At 37.5% G+C, this 24107-nt stretch overlaps 1 pseudogene; it reads right to left on the reverse strand.

Moving 5' to 3' along the window:
- Positions 1–352: 352 nt before the first annotated feature.
- LOC110742876 lies at positions 353–4296 on the reverse strand (annotated as a pseudogene).
- Positions 4297–24107: the final 19811 nt, after the last annotated feature.

The following is a 24107-nucleotide window of genomic DNA, read 5'->3' on the forward strand; positions in this document are numbered from 1 at the left end:
TGAGATATGTTCCTTCTATATATACTTTGTTAAGAATTTTTACCATGAAGTCATGTTGAATTTTATCGAATGGTTTTCCTGTGTCTATGGAGATGATCATATAATTTTTGTACTTCATTCTATTAATGTAATGTAATGTAATGCAAATCAATGTTTATTGATTTGCATATGTTGAGCCATCTTTGCATCCCTAGGATAAATTCCTCTTTAACCTAATGAATGGTCTTTTTGATGTGCTGTTGAATTTACTTTGCTAGTATTTTGTTGACGTTCAGCATGGATATTGTCTTATAACTTGCTATTTTTGTTATGTGTTTGTCTGGTTTTGATTTCAGGGGAATTTATTTTTTACATTGACAGATAAAATTATATATATTTATCATATACAACATGATGTTTTGAAGTATATATACTTCATTTTACTACATTTGGCTAACTAACATGCATTACCTCACAGTTATCAATATACATATTTCAAAATAAACAAAATCTAAGATGTGTTTTTTAGCAAAACTTATTTCTGCCAAAAGGATTTCAGTTAGTATCATTTCAACATTTTGCTGAGGAAAAAAAAGGTTTCAGACTTAAATGCTTAAAGCAATGAAACTATTTTATTTTGTAATTTTCTTTTTTTTTTAACTACACAGGACAGATGTGTTTTATTAAAAAAGAAAAAATAATAACTTTAATCAGAAAGTCTGATTAAATTCAATATTAACACAAACTCTTAAACATTTTCTGGAAAAGTCAAAAGGGTACATCACAGAAAAGCAGGCAGCTGCTGACAATTCTTTGGTGGAAAATTAAGTCGCATACTTACCCAAGTTGCCCAAATTATTAACAAGCCAAGTTTTTTTTCAAAAATAGGTTTTAAGATATATCAAAGAAACTACACAATGCAAAAATTTAACAATATAATAAGACACATAAATACTGTTTAAAATAAGCCTTTAAATGCTAGAAAACTAAAATGGGAAGAACTTACTGAAGGATAACATACATAAAATAAGGCCTAATAGCAATGAACAACTCTAAACATTTTCCCAATGACTGACTAAGTTTCAAAAGACAGCTTAGGAAAATGATTAACGTGTAGTTTTTCTGTTTTCCTAGCCAATTCAGTTATACTTAGATAAATCTGGTTACCAATCAATACAAACATAAATTAATTTTTTTCTACTCAATTACTACCATTTTTTTCTTCTTCACCTTTTCCCTAATTTTATCTAGCAATACTTTTCCTTTGATCAGTTGAACTCAAAGGTTTAGTACCTAAAATGAGTATCAACTCTTACTGGAATAGCACTTGGGAAATGCAATTCTAGAAAAGGCAAATGTTTAACTGAGGTGCTTGACAAAAGTTAAGCATCCATTCTCAACATGACAATGTCTCCCATGTTAATCACTAGATTAATGGCTGCTCTTGGCTAGATCACATGACCCTGCATGATACTGTAATGTTCCCTGGTGAGGTACTGCAGAGCTGTGTGCACAAACACCTACTCATTTAAGCTTTCAATAAATACAAAGCATCATTTTAAACAATTGCAGTAGAATAAATTAAAAATAATGCATTTCTATTGGCCTGCTTTGTTTCTTGAGCTGGCTTGGAATGCTGATTGTGACATAGAAGACACAATAGTTAATTAGTGGTAATTCCAAGCTCTTTAGGCTTCAACACTTCTCGTTCTTCACGCCTCAGCACTTTTTTTTTTTGCAGTAATAGTGGCGTTCTTCAATAGCATCGCCACTGTTACGGGGCCAATACCTCCAGGAACTGGAGTGATATAACCAGCTTTTTGTCTCACTCCTTCAAAATCCACATCTCCTACTAACTTGGGTTTGCAGTTACGGGATCATGAACTCTATTCCCACATTAATGACGGCTGCTCCTTCCTGGATCATATCTGCTGTGGTGAGATTTGGAATGCCTGTAGCAGTTATCACAATATCTGCAAGAATTGTATGTTTCTTTGGCTGCTCTTTGGGAATATATTGATGAGATATTGTAACAGTGGCATCACCTCCGGGACCTTCATGTGTCCCAACTGTGTGCAGTAACACTGCAATGGGCATTTCAACATTTTTTGACCTTCCAACCACAACCACATTCTTCCCTAGGGTGGCAATGCCAGTTTACTTAATTATTTCCCACACACACCATAGGGTAGCCGCTAACGTGGAATCTGGGCAAACACATTCGCCCTATGTTAATTACATGAAAGTCATCAACATCCTTGTCTGGAGAAAAGCATTACAGATTTTTCTCTGATCAATATGCTCTGGAAGAGGCAGCTGAAAAAGGAGGCCATCTACATTATTATTCAGTTTATTGATTAAATTAAACAATTCTTCCTCCGCAATTGAAGCTGGTTTCATAATCGTCTCACCGTTGATTCCCACCTCTGCAGCTGCCCTGGTTTTGTTGAGGACATAGGAGTGACTTGCAGGATTCTCGTTGACCAGGATCATGCTCAGGTGTGGCCGTTTGTTACCTGAGGCCACCCACTCTTCCACCTCCTGCTGCACTTCCTGCTTGATCTGCTGGGCCAGTTTCCTTCCAGAAATGACAACAGCTTCATTTTGAACTGCTGAGACATGGAAGGAGTGAGGGCGGAGGGAGCAGCCCTGACATGAGGAAGTGGTAGCCATAGCCCGCACCAGTGACATCGCCAGGAGGGCTATTCTGTAATTTTCTATCAGACCTTCCAAGTATTTTTATTCTCTTTCTTGCATTTTAGTAGTTACAAATATTTTCTTGATCATTACTGATTTTTATTTCCTATGTCGTGGTGGAAATTTTTATTTTTATTTTTATATATGGATTTTTGCATTTTCAGGTTAAAATCTTACTTGGTGAAATCTCATATTTTTCTTCCAGAGTTAAGCACAAAAGGGGAAAGATCAGTTTATAATAGAAAGATGTAGTGAAACCTTAGCAGAAAAATATCTGGCAGTAGAAACAGAGGTGCCTCTCTGAGAGCTAAAGGTTATGTCTTCTCTCCAAGCTATCTATTCTCCATCACTAATGAAGTTGAAAAAGAGCTTTTTAAAAGTGATTGCTATGTTTTTCAAATCAAAGTATGTATATCTACATTAGTAAACATAGGCACATATAATATACAGATAAGGTATTTTATTTAATAGTTCCTTGCTATGGGAATATTGATTCAATGCATAATTTAAGTGTGTAATAAGATCTTAAAACATTTTGTCTCCTTTTTCCCAGATCCATTCTCTTATAGTGAAACTAGAAAAACAGGACTTTCAGAACTTCCCCATCTCCATTCATCCATCCACTTAAAATTTTTATTTTAATATTTTTAGTATTATTTATTCATGAATTCATTTATTTAAGAAATATTTATTATTTTCTCCTGCCTGACACTATGCTTATTTCTGGGGATACAATAAGGAGAAACAGAGAATCCTTGTCTTCATGGAACTTAGGATCTATATAGGGAGACAGATGTGATTATCACCTAACAATCACAACCCATGTTATATTGTGATTAATGGTACAAACAGAGGCGTTTGGTGGTTTGCTTGAGGAATCTGAGGTAGAACTGAGATGAATGGAGGTTAGTAAGGGAAAGAGAAAAGAAAAGCATGTAAAAAGCTGTGTGGTGGAAAGGTTGGAGGTATGAGAACAGCAAGGCTGAAACAGTGCAAGACGTGTGGCAGACAATGAGGATAAAAATGTTGGGACAAACATTTTCAAACCAGACAGGGCCTTACTAGCTACGTTGTTTTGCAAGATTTTTGTCCAACTATTTTCCTCTTGATCCCATATAATAATGGAAAAACACTGAAGCAGTAGGCAATATAGAAACATTGCTTGACTTGTATTTTGAGGAGATCACTTAGCTGCACTTTTGGGAATATTGGAGAGACACTGAATAGTTTATGGGAGAAGTAGTTCATGGGAGAGATGATGGTATTATTGACCAGAGTTGTTATGGTGGAGAAACAAAGAAATGACTGAAATTAAGAGGTTAGTATTATTAGGGAAAAATTGACTTTGTTGGTGAATTGGAAAGGGTGGTGAGGGAAAAAAAAAATGGTCAAAAATAACTGCTACTTAGATGGACAGTTATGCATGTTAAAATATGTTACACTAAAAAGGGGAGATACAATTGTCCTAAGTTTAGTTTTGAATATATAAATGTATGGAAGTGTTATCAGCAATCCAAGAGGAGATGGCAAGTAGGCAGTTAGATGTTTAGGTCTTGAATTAGAAATATAAATTTCTGAAGATGGCCGAATAGGAACAGCTCCAGCTTCCAGCTTCCAGCATAAGCGACACAGAAGATGGGTGATTTCTGCATTTCCAACTGAGGTACCGGGTTCAACTCACTGGAGCATGTCAGACAGTTGGTGCTAGTCCACAGGTGCAGCCCGACCAGCAAGAGCTGAAGCAGGGCAAGGCATTGCCTCACCTGGGAAGCACAAAGGGGAAGGGAATTCCTTTTACTAGCCAAAGAAAATTGGGACACACAACACCTGGAAAATCGGGTAACTCCCACCCTAATACTGCACTTTACCAAGGGTCTTAGCAAATGGCACACCTGGAGATTATATGCCACACCTGGCCCAGAGGGGCCCACGCCCATGGAGCCTCCCTCATTGCTAGCACAGCAGTCTGAGATCTAATTGCAAGACCGCAGCGAGGCTGGGGGAGGAGCCCCCACAATTACTGAGGCTGAAGTAGGTAAACAAAGCCTCCTGGAAGCTCGAATTGGGTGGAGCCCACTACAGCTCAAGGAGGCCTGTCTGCCTCTGTAGACTCCTCCTCTGGGGACAGGGCACAGCTAAACAAAAAGCAGCAGAAACCTTGGCAGAGGTAAATGTCCCTGTCTGACAGCTTTGAAGAGAGCAGTGGTACTCCCAGCACGGAGGTTGAGATCTGAGAATGGACAGACTGCCTGCTCAAGTGGGTCCCTGATCCCTGAGTAGGGGATATCCCCCACTAGGTGCAGACTGACACCTCACACCTCACACGGCCAGACACACCCCTGAGACGAAGCTTCCAGGGCAAGCATCAGACAGCAATACTCTCTATTCAGCAATATTCTACCTTCTGCAGCCTCCGCTGCTGATACCCAGGCAAACAGGGTCTGGAGTGGACCTCAAGCAAACTCCAACAGACCTGCAGCTGAGGGTCCTGACTGTTAGAAGGAAAACTAACAGAAAGGACACCCACACCAAAACCCCATCAATACGTCACCATCATCAAAGACCAGAGGCAGATAAAACCACAAAGATGGGGAAAAAGCAGGACAGAAAAGCTGGAAATTCAAAAAATCAGAGCGCATCTCCCCCTCCAAAGGAATGCAGCTCATCGCCAGTAACGGTACAAAGCTGGACGGAGAATGACTTTGACAAGTTGAAAGAAGGCTTCAGTTGATCAAACTTCTCAGAGCTAAAGGAGGAACTGCGTAACCAGTGCAAAGAAACTAAAAACCTTGAAAAAAGAATGGATGAATGGATAACTAGAATAATCAATGCAGAGAACACCTTAAAAGAACTGATAGAGATGAAAACCATTACACGAGAATGACGTGACAAATGCACAAGCTTCAGTAACCAACACTATCAACTGGAAGAAAGAGTATCAGCGATTGAAGAACAAATGAATGAAATGAAGTGAGAAGTGTAGAGAAAAAAGAGTAAAAAGAAATGAACAAAGCCTCCAATAAATATGGGATTCTGTGAAAAGACCAAATCTACGTCTGATTGGGGTGCCTGAAAGTGATGGGGAAAATGGAACCAAGTTGGAAAACACTCTGCAGGATATCATCCAGGAGAACTTCCCCAACCTAGTAAGGCAGGCTAACATTCAAATTCAGGAAATACAAAGAACGCCACAAAGATACTCCACGAGAAGAGCAACTCCAAGACACATAATTTTCAGATTCACCAAAGTTGAAATGAAGGTAAAAATGTTAAGCACAGCCAGAGAGAAAGGTAGGGTTACCCACAAAGGGAAGCCCATCAGACTAAGAGCAGATCTCTCGGCAGAAACTCTACAAGCCAGAAGAGAGTGGGGGGCCAATATTAAACATTCTTAAAGAAAAGAATTTTCAACCCAGAATTTCATATCCAGCCACACTAAGTTTCATAAGCGAAAGAGAAATAAAATCCTTTACAGACAAGCAAATGCTTAGAGATTATGTCACCACCAGGCCTGCCCTACGAGAGATCCCGAAGGAAGCACTAAACTTGGAAAGGAACAACCAGTACCAGTCATTGCAAAAATGCGCCAAAATGTAAAATCCACTGATGCTATGAAGAAACTGCATCAACTAACGAGCAAAATAACCAGCTAATATCATAATGACAGGATCAAGTTCACACATAACAATATTAACCTTAAATGTAAATGGACTAAATGGTCCAATTAAAAGACACAGACTGGCAAATTGGAGAAAGAGTCAAGACCCATCAGTTTGCTGTATTTAGGAGACCCATCTCACATGCAGAGACACACATAGGCTCAAAATAAAGGGATGAAGGAAGATCTACCAAGGAAATGGAAAACAAAAAAAAAGCAGGGGTTGCAATCCTAGTCTCTGATAAAACAAACTTTAAACCATCAAAGATCAAAAGAGACAAAGAAGGCCATTACATAATGATAAAGGGATCAATTCATAAGGAAGAGCTAACTATCCTAAATATGTATGTACACAATACAGGAGCACCCAGATTCATAAAGCAAGTCCTTAGAGACTTACAAAGAGACTTAGACTCCCATACAATAATAATGGGAGACTTTAACACCCCACTGTCAACATTAGACAGATCAATGAGACAGAAAGTTAACAAGGATATCCAGGAATTGAACTCAACTCTGCACCAAGCGGACCTAATTGACATCTACAGAACTCTCCACCCCAAATCAACAGAATATATATTCTTCTCAGCATCACATCGCACTTATTCCAAAATTGACCACATAGTTGGAAGTAAAGCACTCCTCAGCAAATGTAAAAGAACAGAAATTATAACAAACTGTCTCTTACACCACAGTGCAATGAAACCAGAACTCAGGACGAAGAAACTCAATGAAAACCGCTCAACTACATGGAAACTGAACAACCTGTTCCTGAAAGACTACTGGGTACATAACAAAATGAAGGCAGAAATAAAGATGTTCTTTGAAACCAATGAGAACAAAGACACAACATACCAGAATCTCTGGGACACATTTAAAGCAGTGTGTAGAGGGAAATTTATAGCACTAAATGCCCACAAGAGAAAGTAGGAAAGATCTAAAATTGACACCCTAACATCACAATTAAAAGAACTAGAGAAGCAAGAGCAAAGACATTCAAAAGCTAGCAGAAGGCAAGAAATAACTAAGACCAGAGCAGAACTGAAGGAGATAGAGACACAAAAAACCCTCCAAAAAAATCAATGAATCCAGGAGCTGTTTTTTTGAAAAGATCAACAAAATTGATAGACCGCTAGCAAGACTAATAAAGAAGAAAAGAGAGAAGAATCAAATTGACGCAATAAAAAATGATAAAGGGGATATCACCACCGACCCCACAGAAATACAAACTACCATCAGAGAATACTATAAACACCTCTACGCAAATAAACTAGAAAACCTAGAAGAAAGGGATAATTTCCTGGACACTTACACTCTCCCAAGACTAAACCAGGAAGAAATTGAATCACTGAATAGACCAACAGTAGGCTCTGATATTGAGGCAATAATTAATAGCCTGCCAACCAAAAAAAGTCCATGACCAGATGGATTCACAGTCAAATTCTACCAGAGGTACAAGGAGGAGCTGGTACCATTCCTTCTGAAACTATTCCAATCAATAGAAAAAGAGGGAATCCTCCCTAACTCATTTTATGAGGCCAACATCATCCTGATACCAAAGCCTGGCAGAGACACACACAAAAAAAGAGAATTTTAGACCAATATCCCTGATGAACATCAATGCAAAAATCCTTAATAAAATACTGGCAAACTGAATCCAGCAGCACATCAGAAAGCTTATCCACCATGATCAAGTGGGCTTCATCCCTGGGATGCAAGGCTGGTTCAACATATTCAAATCAATAAACGTAATCCAGCATATAAACAGAACTAAAGACAAAAACCACATGATTATCTCAATAGATGCAGAAAAGGCCTTTGAGAAAATTCAACTTCATGCTAAAAACTCTCAATAAATTCGGTATTGATGGAACATATCTCAAAATAACAAAAGCTATTTATGACAAACCCACAGCCAATTTCATACTGAATGGACAAAAACTGGAAGCCTTGCCTTTGAAAACTGGCACAAGACAGGGATGCCCTCTCTCACCACTCCTATTCAACATAGTGTTGGAAGTTCTGGCTAGGGCAGTCAGGCAAGAGAAAGAAATAAATGGTATTCAGTTAGGAAAAGAAGAAGTCAAATTGTCCCTGTTTGCAGATGACATGATTGTATATTTAGAAAATCCCATCATCTCAGCCCAAAATCTCCTTAAGCTGGTAAGAAACTTCAGCAAAGTCTCAGGATACAAAATGAAAGTGCAAAAATCACAAGCATTCTTACAGACCAGTAAAAGACAAACAGAGATCCAGATCATGAATGAACTCCCATTCACAATAGCTTCAAGGAGAATAAAACACCTAGGAATCCAACTTACAAGGGATGTAAAGGACCTCTTCAAGAAGAACTACAAACCACTGCTCAGGAAATAAAAGAGGACACAAACAAATGGAAGAACATACCATGCTCATGGATAGGAAGAATCGATATTGTGAAAATGGCCATACTGCCCAAGGTAATTTATAGATTCAATGCCATCCCCATTAAGCTACCAATGACTTTCTTCACGGAATTGGAAAAAACTGCTTTAAAGTTCTTATGGAACCAAAAAAGACCCTGCATTGCCAAGACAATCCTCAGCCAAAAGAACAAAGCTGGAGGTCACGCTACCTGACTTCAAACTATACTACAAGGCTACAGTAACCAAAACAGCATGGTACTGGTACCAAAACAGAGATATAGACCAATGGAACAGAACAGAGCACTCCGAAATAATACTACACATCTACAGCCATCTGATCTTTGACAAACCTGAGAGAAACAAGAAATGGGGAAAGGATTCCCTATTTAATAAATGGTGCTGGGAAAACTGGCTAGCCATAAGTAGAAAGCTGAAACTGGACCGTTTCCTTACTCCTTATATGAAAATTAATTCAAGATGAATTAGAGACTTAAATGTTAGACCTAAAACCATAAAAACCCTTGACGAAAACCTAGGTAATACCATTCAGGACATAGGCATGGGCAAAGACTTCATGTCTAAAACACCAAAAGCAATGGCAACAAAAGCCAAAATTGACAAATGGGAGCTAATTAAATTAAAGAGCTTCTGCATAGCAAAATAAACTACCATCAGAGTGAACAGGCAACCTACAGAATAGGAGAAAATTTTTGCAATCTCATCTGACAAAGGGCTAATATCCAGAACCTACAAAGAACTCAAACAAATTTACAAGAAAACAACAACCCCATCAAAAAGTGGGCAAAGGATATGAACAGACACTTCTCAATAGAAGACATTTGTACAGCCAACAGACACATGAAAAAATGCTCATCATCACTCGCCATCAGAGAAATGTAAATCAAAACCACAATGAGATACCATCTCACACCAGTTAGAATGGCAATCATTAAAAAGTCAGGAGATAACAGGTGCTGGAGAGGATGTGGAGAAATAGGAACACTTTTACACCGTTGGTGGGACTATAAATTAGTTCAACCATTATGGAAGACAGTATGGCGATTCCTCAAGGATCTAGAACTAGAAATATCATTTGACCCAGCCATCCCATTTCTGGGGATATACCCAAAGGACTATAAATCATGCTGCTATAAAGACACATGCACACATATGTTTATTGTGGCACTATTCACAATAGCAAAGACTTGGAATCAACCCAAATGTCCATCAGTGACATACTGGATTAAGAAAATGTGGCACATATACACCATGGAATACTATGCAGCGATAAAAAATGATGAGTTTGTGTCCTTTGTAGGGACATGGATGCAGCTGGAAACCATCATTCTCAGCAAACTGTCCCAAGAACAGAAAACCAAACACCATATATTCTCACTCATAGGTGGGAATTGAACAATGAGATCACTTGGACACAGGAAGGGGAACATCACACACCGGGGGGCTATTGTGGCGATGGGGTAAGGGGGAGGGATAGCATTAGGAGATATACCTAATGTAAATGACGAGTTAATGGGTGCAGCACACCAACATGGCACATGTATACCTATGTAACAAACCTGCACGTTGTGCACATGTACCCTAGAACTTAAAGTAAAAAAAAAAAAAAAGAAAAGAAAAAAGAATATAAATGTCTGAGTTATGTGCATATAGAAGAAAATGAATCTTCATGTGTTAAATGAGATTGATTAGAGGAAAAAATATACAATGAGAAGGAGGCCCAGGAGCTACCCTTGATTAACTCCAATATTAAATGGACAAATTTCATCATCAATCCATGTTTTATTTGACCTATAAAAGAAATGTTCTTGGAGGAATTGGCTGGTAGCATTTATATAATGGGAGGTTAGACATAAAATTCCACGTTCCTAGCTTCTCTTGAAAACCAGAAGCTATGACCATATTGATCTGGTATTCTAACTGAACCACAGGTGGCCAAAGTGGAGCAGCAGTGCATCTAAACTCCCTTAGACGCAGCATGCATTTTGCAATTATTCACAATATTTACCACTCCCTACTCTCCATCACCTGTCTGGGTGGGCTGCCATTTGTTGTCACGACCTGTGTTGTGGTTTTCCAAAAGCCCAGTTCCATTACCTGTCTGCCCTCTTGCATGTATTCAAATTTGTGGGTTCTGCATAGACTTTAAATTCTTCTAAAGTCTAGTGGGCAATAAATACCTGTAAGCATATACTTACTGTATGCTGTGATAAGAACTCAAGTAGACACATACTGAAAGTTCCCGGGTAACAGAAGAGGGAGTCAATTGCTCTGCCTGAAAAAATAGAGGAAACCTAAGGAGGAGGGGTATATTTTTCTCCAGCCCTGAATGACATCTAAGATGAGTTTTTGTTGGTTTTATTTTTCTTTAAGAGAGAAATGGGAATAAAATTCTGAGAAAATAGAATTTTATAAAGTCATAGATGTTTCCTGGGAGTCAATTAGAAATTTGATATATAGGAGAGGACAGACCAAATTTGGGAAGAAGGTCAAGATGGATTCTAAGAGATATTTTATGACAGGATGAAACAGAAATTCCATCCTTTAAGCACTAGAGAGCCGCGGGGAATAAATAAAGTTGTGAAGTGACTCTCTGATGGGTAATCTTAGCCCTGTTTTATCTGTTTACAAGATAAGAATGCATCTTCCATGTTTTTAATCATTTTATAGAGCCACCCACCTACTTTGTGTTGTGTGTTAAAGACAAACTTGCTTCAGTTCAGATATAAATAATTTGCTCTGCACTTTTTGTCTTGATTCTTAGAAGCAGACTATTCATGTGGACAAGAACTTTCATTAATCTAAAGGCCATTCAGTCATTCAAACCAATAAACTTTCTTCTCCAGTTTAACTTCCTAGTTCAAAAATTTTTAGCCTCTAGAAATCAAATCTTTTCTATCCAAACATCTACTCAAATAATTCAAAAAATTAAATTATTTAATAATTATATTGTAATACATATTTAATATTTATAAAATAATTTATTTCTGTGAGATAATAAATATTTCTCCTAATTAGCAAATTAAAATTCTAATTCAAAAACATTAGGCCCATTAACATATAGCATTACCTATTTTATCAAGACAAACTAATTTTAGTTTCTAAAAATAAGATGTAGACATTGATAGAATGGGAAAATAAAATGTAACAGCACAAGGGCAAATGCCAGTTTTTGAATTATATATAGTGATGATTCATGGGCAGAATCATAAATCTTAAATAATAGAGCACATTTATCTTGAGGGATTGTCACAAGCATATGGAACCTTTAGGTGTTGTAGTAACTAATGACTACTCGTAGACCAGAGTGAAATGCCAGCTTAATGCCTAGGTTCACGTACATTGTGCACCATAAAACTATTATCATTAGAGCTTTTTGGTTTACTTTGTTTTTGTTATTTTTTTTTAAACTAATTTGTAAGCTCCAGAAGAGAGAAAACTAGTGCTGAATAAATCAGGCATCAAGTGATCCATTTATTTAAAAGATATGTTTTCCAAAAAATAGAATGGCCATGTTCCAAATTATAAACCTGCGTGTATATGCCTCTGTGTGTGTGTATGTGTGTCTGCACACATTTGCGTGTGTTTAAATGTATAGACAATAAACCTACTAGTCTCTCGTGCCATTGTGGACATTTGAGCCAGTTGTTTTGTGGTAGTTTACTTTTAATATACAGAGGGTTTTTTTTTTTTTTTAAATGAATGTTTAACACAATGAAGCTGACTGGGTAAATAGAGAAAAGTACACAGGAAGATATAATCTGACACAATATCTCCAGATTTGAGCTGGATGGCTAAGAGTTATTTTAGATATTAAACATAGAAGGTGAGGAATTTTGAGGAAGAGAAGTTATTTAAATCCTTCCATCTCTGTAGTGCTCTTAAATGGCTAGCACAGAGAGCCCACATTTAAAAGCTGATGGAGTATTTTTTCCTTCAGGAAGTTAGCTATAGGGTATATATTGACTGCCTGAAACAACAGTGCTCAAACCAAAGTGAAAGGAAAAAAAATCCCTGCTCAGAAGCAAGAGAGGAGAACCAACAATGTGTGAAGATCCCTGCCGTGCTTTTCTGTTCTCTGTAACACTGAACGTATAGAAAGCAGCCTGGTTTTTGTTTCATTAACTCCACTGGATCCCTCTTGCACAAAACTTCCAATATCGGGACAGCCCTGGGGGACTTCACTTCTAACAATTCCTTCAGGATCAGTCTTCTTGCTAAACCAGTCAGGTTATTTTTAGGTCTTAAGAGCAAGCGTTCCAGGTGAGGAAGAAAACAGACTGAAGGGTAGGACTGTGGGAAGATTCCAAATTCAGCCACTGAAATCCCACTAAATAGAGGCAATTATGTACAACCCCTCCTATTTTTAATTTACCCTAAATATAGTTTTGTGCATTTTGCTTAAAAATAGAATACATCTTCTGGAGTAATTTTGTATGCAGAAAAAGAAAGGGGACAAATTTAGAAAACAATAACCCCCAGTCCACCAAAAAAAAAAGTCAAGATATTATACTGGGTTGCAAGCCTCACATCTATCAGATTTAATTTTTTCTCCTAAGAGGAAGTCAGACAATTCTGACAGCCTAAGCCTAGATTATCTTTGGCCTTAGACCATTTTCTTCAATGTGTCTGCAATTTGATTCTTGTTGATTTCTCCCAGGGATTTTTTCCAGATGAATAATTAATTAGAGTCCATGTCAATTTTCTGTGGTCATTGAGTACTGTCAAAATCTTCCCAGATTAAAACTTGTGATTTGTAAAATGAGAATTGTTACATATTCTACTTTCCTTGCAATTTTAAGGTTGTCTACATTCATGTGAGATTTGTCATTAAAAACTCAGTTGTCTAAGTATAATCCCTAATACACTTTCCTTGTTCAAATCTTTTATCACTTCAGTACCTCAGGAAACTTGTGGCTCAAACAGTTTGGATTTTATTATTTTACTATGATTCAGTAACCATTTAGCACCCATGATACATTAGATTGTAAAAATATGTAGCTATTGTCTGCTTTTATAAAATTTAAAATTTTTATTTGATGGATACATTCTAGGATTTTTTCTTCTTTTTTTCCTTTTTTTTTTTTTTTTAAGTAGAAAACAGTGACATAGTCTGGCTTTGTGTCTCCACCCCAATCTTATCTTGAATTGTAATCCCCAGGAATTGAGGGAGGAACCTGATGGGAGGTGATTGGATTATGGGGGCGGTTTCCCCCAGGCTATTCTTGTGATTGTGAGTTCTCACAAGATCTGATGGTTTTAGAAGTTGCTTGGCAAGTTCCTCCTTCACTATTCTCTCTCTTTCCTGCTGCCTTGTGAAAAAGCTGTCTGCTTCCCCTTCAGCCATGATTGTGGATTTCCTGAGGCCTCCCCAGCCATGCAGAGCTGTGAGTCAATTAAACCCATTTCCTTTATAAATAACCCAGTCTTGGGTATTTCTTTATAGCAGTGTGAGAACAGACTAATACAAACAGCATATAAATAAATGATTGCATAAATAATGAAATCAAATAATTAGAAAATGGAGATACAAAACCCACTTATGATTCTTGTTCTAAAATACAAAGGATGATTCTACAACTTTCCTCAGTAATCTTAATAAATTTTTATCATTTGTACATTAAGAATAATTGCAGTGATGGCTAACATATTCTACATATTTTTGAAAGTTTCCTTCCCCAAAGAAACTTTTTAAAAAAGTCTTTTTGTTGAGTCTCATTTTACAAATTATCTTTTATTTTGACTTTTGCAACACATTTAAGGTTTTAAATTCTAAGAAACTGAAATCAATTTCATTAAGGGTTCAGTTTGAATATGAAATGTTCTGTAATTAATTTCATCCTTATCTCACAAACTTTTCCACTTTCATGTCATTGAAAAACTATATGTATAATATCACTGATTTGGATTCAGTTAGCTCATCAAAATACATAAAAATTATTCTGTGTCATTTGTCATTATATTGTTTGGTTTTTCTTATATTGTTCTGATTATTTCTCGAAGGTATTAATCTAGATGTCAGTCATGCTACTAGATAAAATGTTGTAATATTTCCTTGGAATTCATAACCCTCTACTCCCTATTATCTTTTCCATTTTTCCTAATCTGTAACATGTATTTTTCAGTTTCCCACACTAATAAACATTGAAGACAAATGGATTTACTATGCTTGTGTCCTAAATATATATATATATATATATATTCCTTATTCTCCATGCCTTTCTCTCTTTTTCTTCTCATGTTTTCATCTAAGATAGCCTTTCCTTTCCTCAGTATCATCCATGAAGTTTTTCTTATGTCATCAACCTGAAGAAATAGCTCCATATCTAAACTGTCATAGCAACTATTTGGTAAGTAAGTTAATTTGATCATTCTTTGATTAAACAAGATTTCTTGAGCACCTATTTTGTGTCAGACACTTTTCTAAATACTGCAAATACAACAGTGAATAAATAGAAAGATATCCATGTCTTGAGCTGGGTGCAGTGGCTCATGCCCTGTAATTCCAGCACTTTGGGGGGCCAAGGCAGGTGGATCACTTGAGGTCAGGAGTTCAAGACCAGCCTGGTAAACATGGTGAAACCTCATCTCTACTAAATATACAAACATTAGCCAGGCATGGTGGTGCACTCCTGCTGTACCAGCTGCTTGGGAAGCCGAGGCAGGAGAATTAGTTGGAACCAGGAGGTGGAGGTTGCAGCGAACTGAGACGGCACCACTGCACTCTACCTTGAGTGGCAGAGTCAGACTGTCTCCAAAAAAAAAAAAAAAAAAAGAAAAAAAAGAAAAAAACCTATTTATTAATGAATCTTTCATTGTAATGAGTGAGCCAGATCATAAAGCAAATACATAAATATGTAATTGAAAGGTGATAATAGAAATAAAATAGATAAAGGTGATAGAAAGTGAGCTTTTGTATGTGGTGGGGGGAGTTGCTTCTAGTGTCCATTTTTTTCCTCATGTTTTCTGTCAAGTTCTACCTTCCTAAATGCATGACTATTTTGGATTGAATGCCAGATTACATATGAAGAGTTGTAGAAATAATTTGAGGCTCTGATTATAATCCAGTGACAGCTAGTCTGTTTTCATTCCACTACTACTGAAAGACTAGGAGTGCTCTCAGGTTCTGGAAAAAGTCTCAAGTCTTGAACTCCAATTTTTCCTCCCCAGCCCTGTGGGGCAGCCAAGAGTTCTGCACAGTGGCACAGCATCCCAGCTACCACTTGTGGAGTTAGTTGCCATGTGATGCCCACCATTGATGGAAGAGGAATGAGCAGTGGATGAGAGGAGCTTTTAAATAGGGAGGTCAGAAAAGGCCTCTGACCTGTACATGCTATACTAATGCAGCTTGTTAGTTTTTAAGCAACAACAGTGATCCATGGGATCCTGATAGGGAACTGCGGCTTTCTTGAAGGATTCACGCTTCTTCAGCAAAGTCTCGATCTTTGAGAGGGTGGTCATTTCGTCTCCCCAGCATGGACTCTTTGGGGTCTGTTCAGGCTTCTGGGATAGAGGTTATACGCAGGAACTCCCATCGCACTTTGGGTTTCCCTCACTTTATCTGGTACACCTGTTCACAGTTGGAATATATGTAAGGGGAGGTGAAAACACATACCTGAACTTCCTCCTTTACCCTGGTGTTTCCTTCCTCCTCCCACAATTCCCCAGAAGCAGAAGAGGCAGACATTATTCTTCCCTGAAAGAATCTCCTATAACCGGAGCAGCCGGCTGTATGCCTGTGTGCCTGACGTATTGGGAGAGGACTGTGGAGGAATCCTCGGTGCTGGATCTTCTGATTTGTTTAGTAAACTACCTTATTAAAAACACAGGCAGACTACTATCTTGGAAAAGAAGATACTTTTTTTTTTTTTTTTTAAGATGGAGTCTCTCTCTGTCACCCAGGCTGGAGTGTAGAGGCACGATCTCAGCTCACCGCAACCTCCGCCTCCTGGGTTCAAGCGATTCTCCTACCTCAGTCTCTCGAGTAGCTGGGATTACAGGCGCCCACCACTGCACCTGCTAATTTTTGTATATTTTGTAGAGATGAGGTTTCGTCATGTTGGCCAGGCTGGTCTCAAACTCCTGACCTTAAGCGGTCCACCCACCTCGGTCTCCCCAAGTGCTAGGATTACAGGCATAAGTCATGGTGCCTGGCCAGAAGATACATTTTTACCCATTTCCTCCAGCCCCTTTGCTCTTGAGTGACAGTCCTTCAGCCTGGCTTTAGAGATAGGAGACCACAAATAGAATATTTTTTTAATGAAGGAAGTTAAAATACATCAGTTTATTCTTTACACAATATTAATCCTGACAAACTAGAGAACTGTTCCTGTTGAATAGTGGCCTCTTAAATGTGACTCCTTAGACTTGATCTGATTGTGACATTTCTCCTCAGGAAATTGTTTCACCACTAAAATCCCAATAACCTATGTGAGAATCTTGTTTCGGCACCACCAAAGGTCAGTTAGAATGCACTAGTTTAAAATGAGTCATCATCTATTAAGTATTCTAGAGAGAAATGCTTATTACAACATTTGCTTTTTTAAAAACTTTGATCCAAAATATTTTGTCCAACCCCAGCAAGTATAACTTGCTACAAAGGGAACAGGTGTCTTTATTTTATGTATTTATATATGTATGTATGTATGTATGTATGTATGTATTTATTTAATTTATTTTTTGAGATGGAGTCTCGCTCTGTCATCCAGGCTGGAGTGCAGTGGCGTGATCTCGGCTCACTGCAAGCTCCACCTCCCAAGTTCACACCATTCCCCTGCTTCAGCCTCCCGAGTAGCTGGGACTACAGGCACCCACCACCACGTCTGGCTAATTTTTTTGTATTTTTAGTAGAGACAGGGTTTCACCATGTTAGCCAGGATGGTCTCAATCTCCTGACCTCATGATCCCCCCACCTCCGCCTCTCAAAGTGCTAGGATTACAGGCATGAGCCATCACGCTCGCCTGAAACAGGTGTCTTTTACTGACTGGTTTTGTTTCCTAGATTTGCACAAGCCCTAGTACTATGTAACCGGGCAGAGTATTGATGTAGAAAGTAGACTCACCACATATTTTCTGCAGATTTTAATTACAACGACGTTTATCCACTCCAGTGCAATATTAATCCCTATCTCTGTCATCAAGTATTTATTGAATTTAAACTCACATAACTGCAAATGAGGGGATAATAAAGCATACACAGACATGGGCATGGAATAGACTACAATATAAGGGGCATTTGGGAACCTGGGCAGTGAGACTTGGGGGCTAATTGTTCGGGTTATAAGGATCACAAAGCTCAATGACTTGTGGGAAAAGAGACACTCTCTCCATTATTAAGTGCATGGGCTTTGGAGAGAGACTGCTGGGCTCAAATGCCATCTCTGTCATTTACTGGCTATGTGACTTTGGGCAAGTCACAAAAGATCCATTGTTACACTAGAGATGCTGTCATAGTGGATAATGTCCTTGTAAATGTGACTCCTTAGGATTGATCTGATTATGCATCTCCACTCAGGAGATTTTTCTCACCAATTAAATCTTAATAACTTCTGTGAAAATCTAGCTCCAGTGAAGACTTTTATTTCTTTAATTTCTCTACATCCCCCGGCTTTCTAACTTATAGAATGGAGATAATGATAATGCTTTCCTTATTGGGTTGTTAGAAAGATGAAATGAATCAATGTTTGCAATGCATTTAGAACAGTGCCTGAAACACATTACATACTATGTAAATACAAATCAATGTATTCCCAGGAGCTACCATTTTTCTACTAAAACCCTGGTATTGTGTAAAACACTCCTTAATTCCATAGCGGACAAAGCAGAAGTAAGTGTTTGCAGGGCTAAAAAACTATGTACAGAATATATACAATTTCCTTGATAATAAAGAGCTATAGAAAGCTTATGGTCCATATTGAAGGAATGCAAGCTTACTTAAATTCTGGCAGCGCAGAGACCTATGCATAGCTAGACATAAAACAGACAAAAATTCTGTATACACAGTCCAGACTGCAAGCAATTGTCTGTCCAACTGACAGTAAATGCCATGGCATAAAAAGTAAGTATTCTTATGTAGACAGAGCAGAAGAGGATCCTCCTGGGACTTAGAAGAGGCCAGTAGGTGGTGCAGAGCTAAAAGATGAAAGAAGGCTGAAATCTGAGTAGGAATATCATGAAGGGCTATGCATTTTCACTGAATCCTCAGTACAAAGCTTCCATAAATTAATACTGTAACCATACTATGATGTATTTCTGGTTTGCTTCGTGTGTATTTATACACATATAGACACACACACACACACACACAGCTCACATTAACTGCTTAAATGATTAAGTATTTTTCGTCTTATAGAGCCCCTCAGTCGCTTTTAGTAAATTCCTTTTGGATAACTAAACATTCAAGAGCAACTTCTTTTACATAATGTTATAGACAGGGGCCTGAATTAGGAGGACCCGAAAGTAGGCACTCCACATATACTTTATAAAATGTTGCCTTAATGACAATGCTCGCCATGAGACTGCAAATGTTCATAGAAATTTTAATGTGTTGGGGGGAGTTTGTAAAAAGGAGTATACAGTGTTATTTGTACAGTTTTAATATTAAATGTATTGCTCTGAAAATTGCAAAAAATATTTTTTTCTTGAGCATCTAAACATTTATTTTAAATTTGATTATATTTGTTAAACAACTATAAGTTGCTATGATTAAGTCTTCAAACCCCTTAGACAGTAGATACACAAAAATGATTATAAAACTCATTATTAAGTATATGTATATGCCCCTTCTTTAAAAATCAGCACAATGGGCTTATTACATTTCTTACTTTTTCCGGTACTGTTTTTGTATTTTTCTGGTATCATTGACAATCTTATTTTGAAAACCTCTTAGGGATTCAGTGATATCATCTTGATTTCTCCTGATGATTTCAGTAATGCATGCAGAGCCCCAACACACAAATAATACTTTCTCAGACCCTCTGAGGTTGCAGAGACTTAGTATAAGATCAACAGTTTCTTTTTGGAGTGACAAGAATTAGTTTGTGGTAACAGTTGCACAGTTTTGTGAACATACTGAAAACCATTGAATTGTATACTTTAAATTGGTGAATTATATCTCAACAGAACTATGGAAAAATAGTCAATCAATTCTTGGTTATGTTTCCCATGGGAATTCAAAATCTAGGCACTAATCATCATGTAACTTCCTTTTACTAGCCAAATTTTGGCTAGTTCTGTCAATATGGATTAAGTCCACACCTTTCATATGTTTTATAATTTTGAGCCACCAAAATGATTTTTGAAAGTCTTATTTGGCCAGTGTATGGCATGTAGTGATAACTCCTTAGAGGATTTCAATTCATAGGATCATCAAAGGTTTGACCTTCTGGGAAATCAGGAAGGAATCTGAGTAGGTAGGTTCAAAGGAGTACCTGCAGAACAGGGGTCCCCAAACCCCTGGCCATGAACTCGTACCGGTTTGTGGCCTGTTAGGAATGGGGGTGTAGAGCAGAAGGTGAGTGGTGGACGAGCAAGTGAAGCTTCATCTGTATTTACAGCCACTCCTCATCACTGGCATTACCACCTGAGCTCCGCCTCCTGTCAGATCAGCAGCAGCGTTAGATTCTTATAGCAGCGCAAATCCTCTTGTGAACTGTGCATGCAAGGGATCCAGGTTGTGCACTCCTTATGAGAATCTAATGCCTGATGATCTGTCATTGTCTCCCATAACCCCTAGATGGAACTGTCAAGGTGCAGGAAAACAAGCTCAGGACTTCCACTGATTCTACATTATGGTGAGTTGTATAATTATTTTACTATATATTATAATGGAGTAATAATACAAATAAAGTACGCAATAAATGTAATGCACTTGAATCATCCTGAAACTATCCCCCACCCCAACCCTGCTCCACGAAAAAGTTATCTTCCCTGAAACCAGTCCCTGGTGCCAAAAATATTGGGCACCGCTGCTGTAGAATGTATGGTAGTGTACTGGTTAAGTGCAGTGTCCCTAGAGCCAAACTACCTAAAGTTAAATCCCAGCTGTGTATCCTGTTAATTGTGTGATCATGAGCACATTATACAACCTCTGTGTCTCAGTTTTCATTTGTGAAATGAGGATAATAATAAAATCTAACTCACACAGTTATTAGAAGGATTGAATGTATTAGCGTGCATACAGCATGAGAACATAGTAATTTCCTATTACGGTATTGAGACTTTATTACTACTAATGATCATTATTTATTAATACACAATACCTTTCTACCCATTATCACTTTCTTGACTCTCCTTATAGTTGGTTATTTTTTGTGACCACCAGTATTAGTTCTTCCTGTTCTTGGTGTAGTGACTATTTCCCCTGCACTATTTGATTTACCCATTGTTCCTTATATTTAGGCTTGCATTAAACAGATCGAAACATATTTATATGTATATTTCTAAAACTGACATATAAAAGCACTATACCCATAAAAATGAATGGTCTACTAAACTACATATTATAATGAATGTAAAAACTAGTCATATCCTATTTACCTTAGTTTTGTTTGACCATTCTGTTTCCACAAACTTTATAACTTCTCTTTTGAATATTATACGCCCATACCTTTTGTAGACTCAATGTGTGCCAGTTGTCGTCTTCATCATTATGACCAACATTATCATTAGTATTATTTCATTGCTCTAATGATCAAATTTGAAACTGGTTGGGGCAATGTGGTGAGACTGTCTCTACAAATAATAAAATAAAATAAAATAAATTAGCTGGGCACGGTGGCATGTGCCTATAGTCCCAGCTACTTGGGAAGCTCAGGCAGAAGAATTGCTTGAGCCCAGAAGTTCGAGACTACAGTAACCTATGATAACCCCATTGAACTTAAGTCTGGGAAACAGGCTCTTTTTAAAGAGACGACATTGTTAAACGATAGGATCTCATCGTTGTTATCACTTTAAAGAAATCACATAAATTCACAGTAAATCTAACTTTTAAAAGGTTTCCTCTGCAGCAATGTGCTTTTGTACCATTTCTAAAGAAAAATTGATTGGGTAAGATTATTACCACTATAAATATAGACATAAATACAGAAAAATCTTTCTTAGTATACCAGTTTGGCAACAAATAATGTGTGAATTGCATATCAGAAGTAGAAACCTGGGACCAAACAGATTTTAATTAAAATTCTGGCTCCAGCACCTACTGTCTCTATGACTCAGGGCAAGTTTACCTAATCTTTGTAAACTTTACTTTCAAAACAGAAATAACAACATCTGCCTCTTAGACTTTGTGAGGATTACATGGAATAACATTTAAAATGACAGCGAACAAGGCTAGCACTTGCCATCTACAGAAGTTATTAAATGTTTTTCATTTATGAATGTATTATATGATTCTATAAAGTCCTTCTTCCCTGCTTAGAGTAAAAGTATCATTATACATAAAATTTTTTCCCTCCAGTGTAGTGAACTGTGATAGTCCCCAAGATCTGGCATTTTTGGAAGTTTATTATGGGGACTACAAGCAGCAGTAGTGAAAGAGGGTTATGAGAGCTCCATATAGATCTCAGGTGATAGCTACCGTCTCTCTTACAGAAAAATCTCTTGATGTGAATTCTGTTTTTTTTTTTTTTTTTTTTTTGGGACAGAGTCTCCCTGTGTCTCCCAGACTGGAGTGCAGTGGCACGTTCTCGGCTACTGCAAACTATGCCTCCCGGATTCAAGCGATTCTCCAGCCTCAGCCTCCCAGGGAGTTGGGATTACAGACATGCGCCACCATGCCTGGCTAATTTTTGTATTTTTAGTAGAGACATGGTTTCGCCATGTTGGCCAGGCTGGTCTCGATCTCCTGACCTCAGGTGATCTGCCTGCCTTGGTCTCCCAAAGTGCTGGGATTTCAGGTGTGAGCCACCGCGCTGTGCCTCTTCATGTGACTTTGAACCAGACTTTTAATGTATGGAAATATTAAACAGAGTGGAAAAGACACAAGGGATTATTCAGTCTAATATATATGGCTTATATGTTCAAGATAAAGCCTTGAATATATAAGAATAATGTTTTCATTATCTCATTTAATCTTTTCAAAATTTAGATTAAGAATTTGTCTAAATTTATTGATGTTTAATAAGATATTGTCTAAATTTATTGACATTTAATAAGGTTTTGCTATGTGAGTTAATTTACATAAAACACTTTAATGATATCAACAAAAGACATTTTTTTTGTATGGTTCAGCTAGGCCCTCGAGAATGCCTATGAATCTTGGTTTGGGGGAACTATTTAGTAAACAATAATGGCTCCGTTTTAGTGTCACAATGAAGGGTACTTGAGGTTTGAGAATTTCTTCCTAAAAATGTAGTGTTAAACATTAGGTGCTGGCGCCCCTTAGTGTACACATGGATTATTACAGCTTTGTCTTATTCGCCTTTGCCTTCAGTACTCTTGAGTGTGAATAAACCTCCAAAGATCTGTGAGAAAATATGCAAATATAGAAATCCCCCAAATATATGTGTTAAGAATAACCTCTACATCACTACCTCCTTTGTGATAGTTTTAATAATCCTTATGCTGTTTCCATATTGTTAGATATCTCCTATTCAGAGAACCCAGTAGATTCAATTTAGGTCTTGATGCCGTATTTTCAGGTTATTGTTATGCAATGTGGGTAAAGTATGATAAAATAGGTTGTATTTGTTGTTCAAATCTGGCCTAGATTGCCCTAGGTAAGGCCATCATCATTTTAAATTGGTTTCTTATTCAAAACAGGCACTGTCCTGCTGTAGGTTGAGAATATTCTATTGTGCTTTTCTTACTAAAAAAAAAAAAAAAAAAAAAATCAAAGTTTAATTCACTATGAACAGTAATGAAAAGCCTAGATGAAGGAGAAAATGTAGAACTTTGTCATTGCTCTTATACTTTGCAGTTAATAGTTTATTGGAAACTTATTCAGCTGAGGAAATATTTTCATCAGTTTTTTATTCATCTCAAATTCAATGCTAAGTTCTTGTTTTTCTGATTTTTTCTTGCATTCTTCATATTGCTCCTTATAGTTTTTATTAATGCTGTTCACCAAGTATTTCCAGTTCTCTTCCTGAGCACATGGTAGAATTGTACTGTCCTCCTGTGAATTACACAGTGGCTATGCAGCTTGTTTTAGCCAACGAAATCCGAGTGAAACTATACATTTTACATTGGGGGTAAAATTTAGAAGCCAATTATTTGCCTTTCTCTCCCTCTTCCATGATGACAAGAATATTCCAGATGGAGGCTACTCTATGTCCCAGAAGGAAAATAATGCAGTATAGAGACCCCAAATGACCAGTAGCTGAAATACAGCATAAACGAGAACTTAAACC

Source organism: Papio anubis, chromosome 4, assembly GCF_008728515.1.
Source record: "Papio anubis isolate 15944 chromosome 4, Panubis1.0, whole genome shotgun sequence".
Taxonomy (NCBI): domain Eukaryota; kingdom Metazoa; phylum Chordata; class Mammalia; order Primates; family Cercopithecidae; genus Papio; species Papio anubis.